Below are 6,406 nucleotides of genomic sequence, written 5' to 3'. Positions count from 1 at the left end.
ATAGAGATCTACCCACAAAACCTACACAAAAACTTCTAAAACCATCAATCTTAGTTGGATAAATCCGAGTCTGATTCACCCTCCATGAAGTACGGGACGTACTCCTAAATTTTGGATACCATGAAGTGATAGCTTTCGTCAAATGTGAATGCTTCCCACTTTTCCTCCAAGTAGCACGCTTTCACGGCTTCATGTAACAAAAACACGACACAAGCTTACTTTGTTAGTTACAAATTTATAGAAGTAGATTATGTAGAATAAACCATAAAAATACTTACAAATTGTTGAAGGGACATGCTAAAGTAGCGAACATTCAAAATCTGTTGTTGGATAGCTATAAAGGCAACTATCGCATCTAGGATGAATTGGTGCCTATCATGGATTTGTTGAAGACTTTTTCTATTCGAGTTCCCATAATCTTGCCTAAATTTGTTATATATCTTCTCTCGGACGAGGAGTGATCATGAACCTGACTTTCCGCGTACCATGCTTTGGTGATTGCTAAATCTTCCGTGGAGTCAAACCATGCCATTTCTTGTATGTGGAGTTATGAAATGAGTAGTGGTGGAGTATATGGAGTTATGGGAAATAAAATGAGGTATTTTGGGGCAAATTGGGTCCAAGAATGTGGTCTCTATATATAGAAAAAAAACCAACAACTATTTTATTTTATTTTTAAAAACTGAAATAATTTGAAACAACCGTTCTTCTCGAATGTCCATAAGCACCGATTGCGTTTTCATGCCAAACAGAATCGGTCTTTATGTTTGTCAACATAAACCGATTGCGCGCATGCAAAAATTTAGAATTTTTATCGAAACAATCGGTTTATATAGATGCACATGTAATCCGATTCTCACTAGAAAAAGATACAGAAAAGCATCATTTCTAAGGCATGTAGAATCGGATTAGAATGACCCCCACATAAACCGATTCCATGATGGAACCTCTACAATCGGTTTATATCAGCAGTCGTATATCCCGATTGTGTGCTTGTGTTTTCAAACCAGAGTATGCATAAACTTGTTTTTCCTTACACCCATTACGCAAATAGTTATAATTGAAATTGTAAGTGCCTTAAGTTCATAAACCTGTTAAACCATAATCATCCAAAAAACACAACATCCAAACCACTAAAAGTCTTAAAAATTTAACACTAATTATAATATGTAGAAGAGAGCATCCACATAATGGAGCTGCAACATCACCATCACCATCACCATCAGCACCAGGAGCAGCAGCACCATCAGCACCATTATCAGCAGAACCATCAGCTGCAGTAGAAACAACAACATTTTCTGCTAAAACTTTTTCCATTTATATAAACTGCTCCTAAAGATCTATCCGATTTATAATTTCTTGTCTCCTCCTTTCTGCAAATCTGCCTAGTACCCCAAGTTCCTCATACAAAAGCTGGTCTGCAAGTGTCAAAGCCTTCTCCATCTTGATCTCTCGATAAAATGCAACATTGTATTTGTTGACAATCGGTACATAAGACAACATACCTAATCCGATTCTAACACAAAAAAGACACATGAAAATGAAACCCTAAGAATCGGTAGATAAGACACACATATAAAAACTATTTGTGAAGTGGAATCTGAAGAGACAATTTCACAATCGGTATATTACCAGCAAGTAAAACCCGATTATGGGATCGTAGAGTTAAAAAAAAATAGTACCCAGAATCGGTTTATGCTAATACACTTATAAACCGATTATGGTGATGTCTTTTCATATTCTGATTTCAAATCCAGAATCGGTCGATGCTAATCATCCTATAAACCGATTCATATGCATGCTCTTCATGGACGAAGAACAAAACCCAGAATCAGTTGATACGATATATCAACATAAACCGATTCTGAGAAAATCAGAGATTTTGATTTTTCAAAATCGAAGTTTTAAACATGTAAATCAATGAATAAAATCGAATATTAGAACGGGTTGATGGAGATTTACCTTTTCTTGGTTGGATCGGAGATCGTTGGAGAAGAAGATCAAAAAAAAATTGATTAGGATTTATGGAAATTGGAATGATTAGATGAGAATAAAAAAAAAAATTGGTTTAGTTTTTATGTTTTTGAGTTTTTATTGAAAAAGGTAAGGATTAGTATTTATATGGGTCAGTATAAGGATAATTTTTGGGGCTAAATTAGTCCTTTTATCAAGTTTAACACCACATAGACATTTGTGAAAGGCGGGATAAGAATTTGATAGAGCCCAAATTATTGGCCTAGGCCCCAAACTAGGCAGGTTATTAATCTCACTGATTTTCATTTTCATTTTCTTAATAGAATATTATAGTTATAGAACAAAACCCTAGAAAATGCATTCTAACAAGTAAAAATAGAGTTCATGAGATAAATTTAAGAAGTTTTTATATTGCTATGAGGAGAAGAGATGTTACAAAGATTACTGGTGGTTTTACTACCAACATTAAGCTTCGGTTTTATGTGTTTAATTAAATAATTAAAAATATTTACAGATGCCTAAACACAAAGTATTCATCAACGGTAATCGCATGATCATCCCTTGACTACTCTTAATTTTTCTTCTTCTATTTATCCATTATACCAAAGAGAAAAGAAAGAGAATCTAAGCTAGTACGGTAATAGAAAGGCGAAGAAAAACCTATGAGGAATTCATTTGGAATTCCAAATTCTCCGTTAAAGCATAAATGGAGTAATTCATAAATATAATTATGATTGAGGATATAGAAGAAAATATCTATCTTACAAAAACAAATGTGTTTTGCTGACCAGACGGTTTTGAATGGGTTGTTTTGTGCAATCGACGGCTCCAATTCAACTAAGTTGATGGAGACAAATCGTGGCTAAAAATACTTCCCCTTTTTATGCCTTGATCCCACGTCCGTGAGTGTCTCCACGTGGAGTTCATAAACTCATTCTTCAGCTTTAATTTTTATAATGACAATTCCTCCCTAACTTTTATCCATTGATTCTTCCGTTACGCAAAGCAAAATCTCAAGAAATGGTATTTACAACAACCCCATTCATAAGCCATAACAACCTCTAATCAATCTATTAGGTTTCGGAAACCTAAATATGCGACTATATAAATCTCTCTAGAGCAGCAGAGCTTCTTCTTCCACTCCTTCGCCTTCTTAATCTTTTTGTTAATTTGTTTTGTGCAATCGACGGCTCCAATTCAACTAAGTTGATGGAGACAAATCGTGGCTAAAAATGCTTCCTCTTTTTATGCCTTGATCCCACGTCCGTGAGTGTCTCCACGTGGAGTTCATAAACTCATTCTTCAATTTTAATTTTTTTATAATGACAATTCCTCCCTAACTTTTTTCCATTGATTCTTCCGTTACGCAAAGAAAAATCTCAAGAAATGGTATTTGCAACAATCCCATTCATAATCCATAACAACCGCTAATCAATCTATTAGGTTTCGGAAACCTAAATATGCGACTATATAAACCTCTCTAGAGCAGCAGAGCTTCTTCTTCCACTCCTTCTCCTTCGCCCTCTTAATCTTTTTGTTAATTTATTTTTATTAATTTTTTGGTTTCTGTTTGGAATTTGGATTAATAAAAGTATTGCAGATGTGTGACTTTCTCATCATGAGTTTTGATTTGTTTTGATTTTTTAGATATCCTGGCTTGGGTATTTTGCATTTCTCAATAACAACACCAGAATCATCATCAATTGAAAATTCCTGGCTAGAAAACTCATCCAAGGACCAAGGTAATTTAAACTGGGATTTGAATGCTCAATCTTTTTGATTTGTTAATTTCTCTTTGGTGTTTCCGTGCTTTAGTTGTTTTGATCGATTGGTTTTGCTGTAAATTTTGATGTATTATTGCAGATTTTTGTTGGTTGAGGACATAGCATGAAAAAAATTCAGCATCCATTTCAGGTAAATCATTTAAATCAACACGGGATATCCATCTCTAACTGACCTGTGATTGTTGTACAGTGATGATATTGTGTGACAGTTTGATAATGATGCATTACCTAATATCAATGTAGAGTTAAGAAATACTATTGGCTAATATTTTGTTGCATTGCCTTTCAACAATTTTACACAGTTTTGCTAGCTTACCAATTCGCCTTAATTTTGGTTTGGATCAATTTTGTACACGAGCTCGATCTAATGGACTGTTTGCTGCCGACATGAACAGGAAATGAAGAGTGTATGGTTTCCTATAGTACTAAAAATACCCAAGCCTATAATTTACTAATCAAGCAGGATTTTTTGAGGTTTCCTGTTTCATTTCATGATATTTTTAGTTCTGTAGGAAACCATACACTCTTCGATATGAACTATGAAGTGGTTGACACGTAACATACAAAATTTGTGATTGAAGAGAAAGGAAAGGTCAGTGTAATGTGCGTATGTACCATTTTTCTTTATATGGTGATGTATCTACCGTTAGTTTTTGAATTAGTTGGCATGTGTCCATTGCTCCCAAAACAGTAAGACTCCCGAAACAAGGCATTACGTAATTAAAAGTTTCCATGCAGGTCTATAAACTATTGCCATCGAATTTTGATATTTACTCTATAGTTGTCTACTGTTATAGTCTTAATTCTTTGGTTTTGGTCAAAGAACATAAACTTCCAAGTTTCAGGACAACAAATGTCCACACTGAATCACATTACTGCCTAGGCTAAATTAGAGATGCCCTTTGACATCTATAGTGGAACATTGTTGATGAAACTTGAATCTTATGCTTTTACATGTCGATGTGGCACAGCACCATGCGTTATATCTTCCTCATGCAAGAGTATGTTCGTCCGCAAGGGAAAGTATGTTCATGCGAAGGTATGTAATTCGCCCCCATCCAACTATTGCTTTAAACTACAAAATCGTGGTTTCAAATTTCATCTATCTATGTAGCCATATTATGAACTAAAACCTTATTGCATTAATTTCTTTCTTACAAAAAGGTTATTGTCAGGTATTGATTAAAGTTTGGCTACAAAAGTTGATCGCAAGTCTGTTGCACAGTGTAAACTGCTACTTCTTAAAGAACCCTTTTGTGTCATAAATATGTCTTTGTTTTCTACACTAAATATCTCTCTCGATGTACATGGTTGCAGGTGCTAAACCAATTTTTGATTTGTAATTGTAAGGTCATTCGATTCTTTTTTTTCTTTTTTTGTATACGGAAGCATCTAAGGCTAATTATTTTCTTAAGTTTATCTATTGAGAGATGGCTGGGGACATACTTTCTGATGGAGATGGGTTGAGAGGATTTTAAATCATATTGGTGATGTCTGCTCTAGCTGCTAAGAGCGTTTCGCACGCTCCCGTGTAACTTATAAGCTAAGGGTGAAGGCGTTAGATAAATGTTTGACCCATTTTTCTCCTTTTTTTCTTCGGTCAACCGTAAAATGTAACATTGCTGGAAGAATGTGGCAGCCGTCCACTGCATGAAATACTTGAGGAATGTTTTTTTTTTCTTTTTCTGTATCACATTACTTGGGACAGGGAGTATAATTTCTCTTCATCAATTTCGGTTACCCGAACATACCATTTGCTAATGGAAATGAAATGAGGATTTTATTGTGTGCTAATATTAAAATAATACATCTAAAGTGATAGTCTTGGTACATAATGATATTAATTTGATATGTTTACTTCTCTATGCATAACCTCCCATTTTACGGTAACACCACGGCCCGGGTCATATTCCAGTATAGAATAAAAAGTAATGCTATCACGAGCTGTAACATAGGAAAGCCAAAATAAGAGATCGAAGTCCATCCAACGACGTACACCCGCTAGCTTATAAAGCTAGTATACACGATAATGCGGGAATGCACGACCTTTGAGTAAAACTGATTCTTTGTAAATTGTGGATAATGATTGTAATTTGGATACATTTTTTTTATTGACTATTCGTTACCAAGATATCATGTTTTCTGTGATCTAAGACATGTCTGTATATACATAACAGACGGATTAATAACCTTTAGCTATTGCTTAGTTTCTAATGAATTGGGTGTTTGAAGGTTTTTTGGACTGTGTAGGCTTCCAATTTGGCAAAGCATAAGTAGGATCTTGAGCTAGTAAAATACTTCTAAACTGAATATGCGGAAAATTTCTGACAAGATAATCACAGAAAATATCTTTAGAATTATTAAACCTATAATCTTTTATTAGAATATCACTTGCTTCATTGAAACCATTATGTGGAGTCTGAATAAATCCTCTGTTAACAAAATCATTAACAGAAAAATCATCCTTCACAGAGTTGAAAGGAATCCAAATGCTGAGTCTGGACATATTCACATAGACATTTTTAGATGTGTATGCACATACTTTTGGGTAGGAATACCAAAATATAATTAAGATCCCAATCTCTTCAAAATAATAGATATGAAGTATTATTAGAAAAGTCTTTTCAAGGATCTATAAACTTTTCAAT

General features: G+C 34.3%; 1 long non-coding RNA gene across 6 annotated transcripts; it reads left to right on the top strand.

Annotated features, from left to right (window-relative positions):
• The first annotated feature begins 3,058 nt into the window (after positions 1 to 3,058).
• LOC113287274 lies at positions 3,059 to 5,552 on the top strand. 6 transcript variants are annotated; one of them, XR_003329923.1, is made up of 4 exons: positions 3,382 to 3,716; positions 3,838 to 4,350; positions 4,730 to 4,797; positions 4,934 to 5,552. It is a non-coding gene; the product is annotated as an uncharacterized LOC113287274 (long non-coding RNA). The 6 variants fall into 6 exon arrangements; XR_003329924.1 differs by adding an exon at positions 3,059 to 3,240 and having other exon boundaries at positions 3,622 to 3,716; positions 3,838 to 5,552; XR_003329925.1 differs by adding an exon at positions 3,270 to 3,363 and having other exon boundaries at positions 3,622 to 3,716; positions 3,838 to 5,552.
• The last annotated feature ends 854 nt before the right edge of the window (positions 5,553 to 6,406 follow it).

The sequence above is a fragment of the Papaver somniferum genome, chromosome 6 (genome assembly GCF_003573695.1).
Source record: "Papaver somniferum cultivar HN1 chromosome 6, ASM357369v1, whole genome shotgun sequence".
Classification (NCBI taxonomy): Eukaryota; Viridiplantae; Streptophyta; class Magnoliopsida; order Ranunculales; family Papaveraceae; genus Papaver; species Papaver somniferum.
Note: the sequence above shows the minus strand (reverse complement) of the source record. Positions and strands in the feature narration are given on the sequence as shown.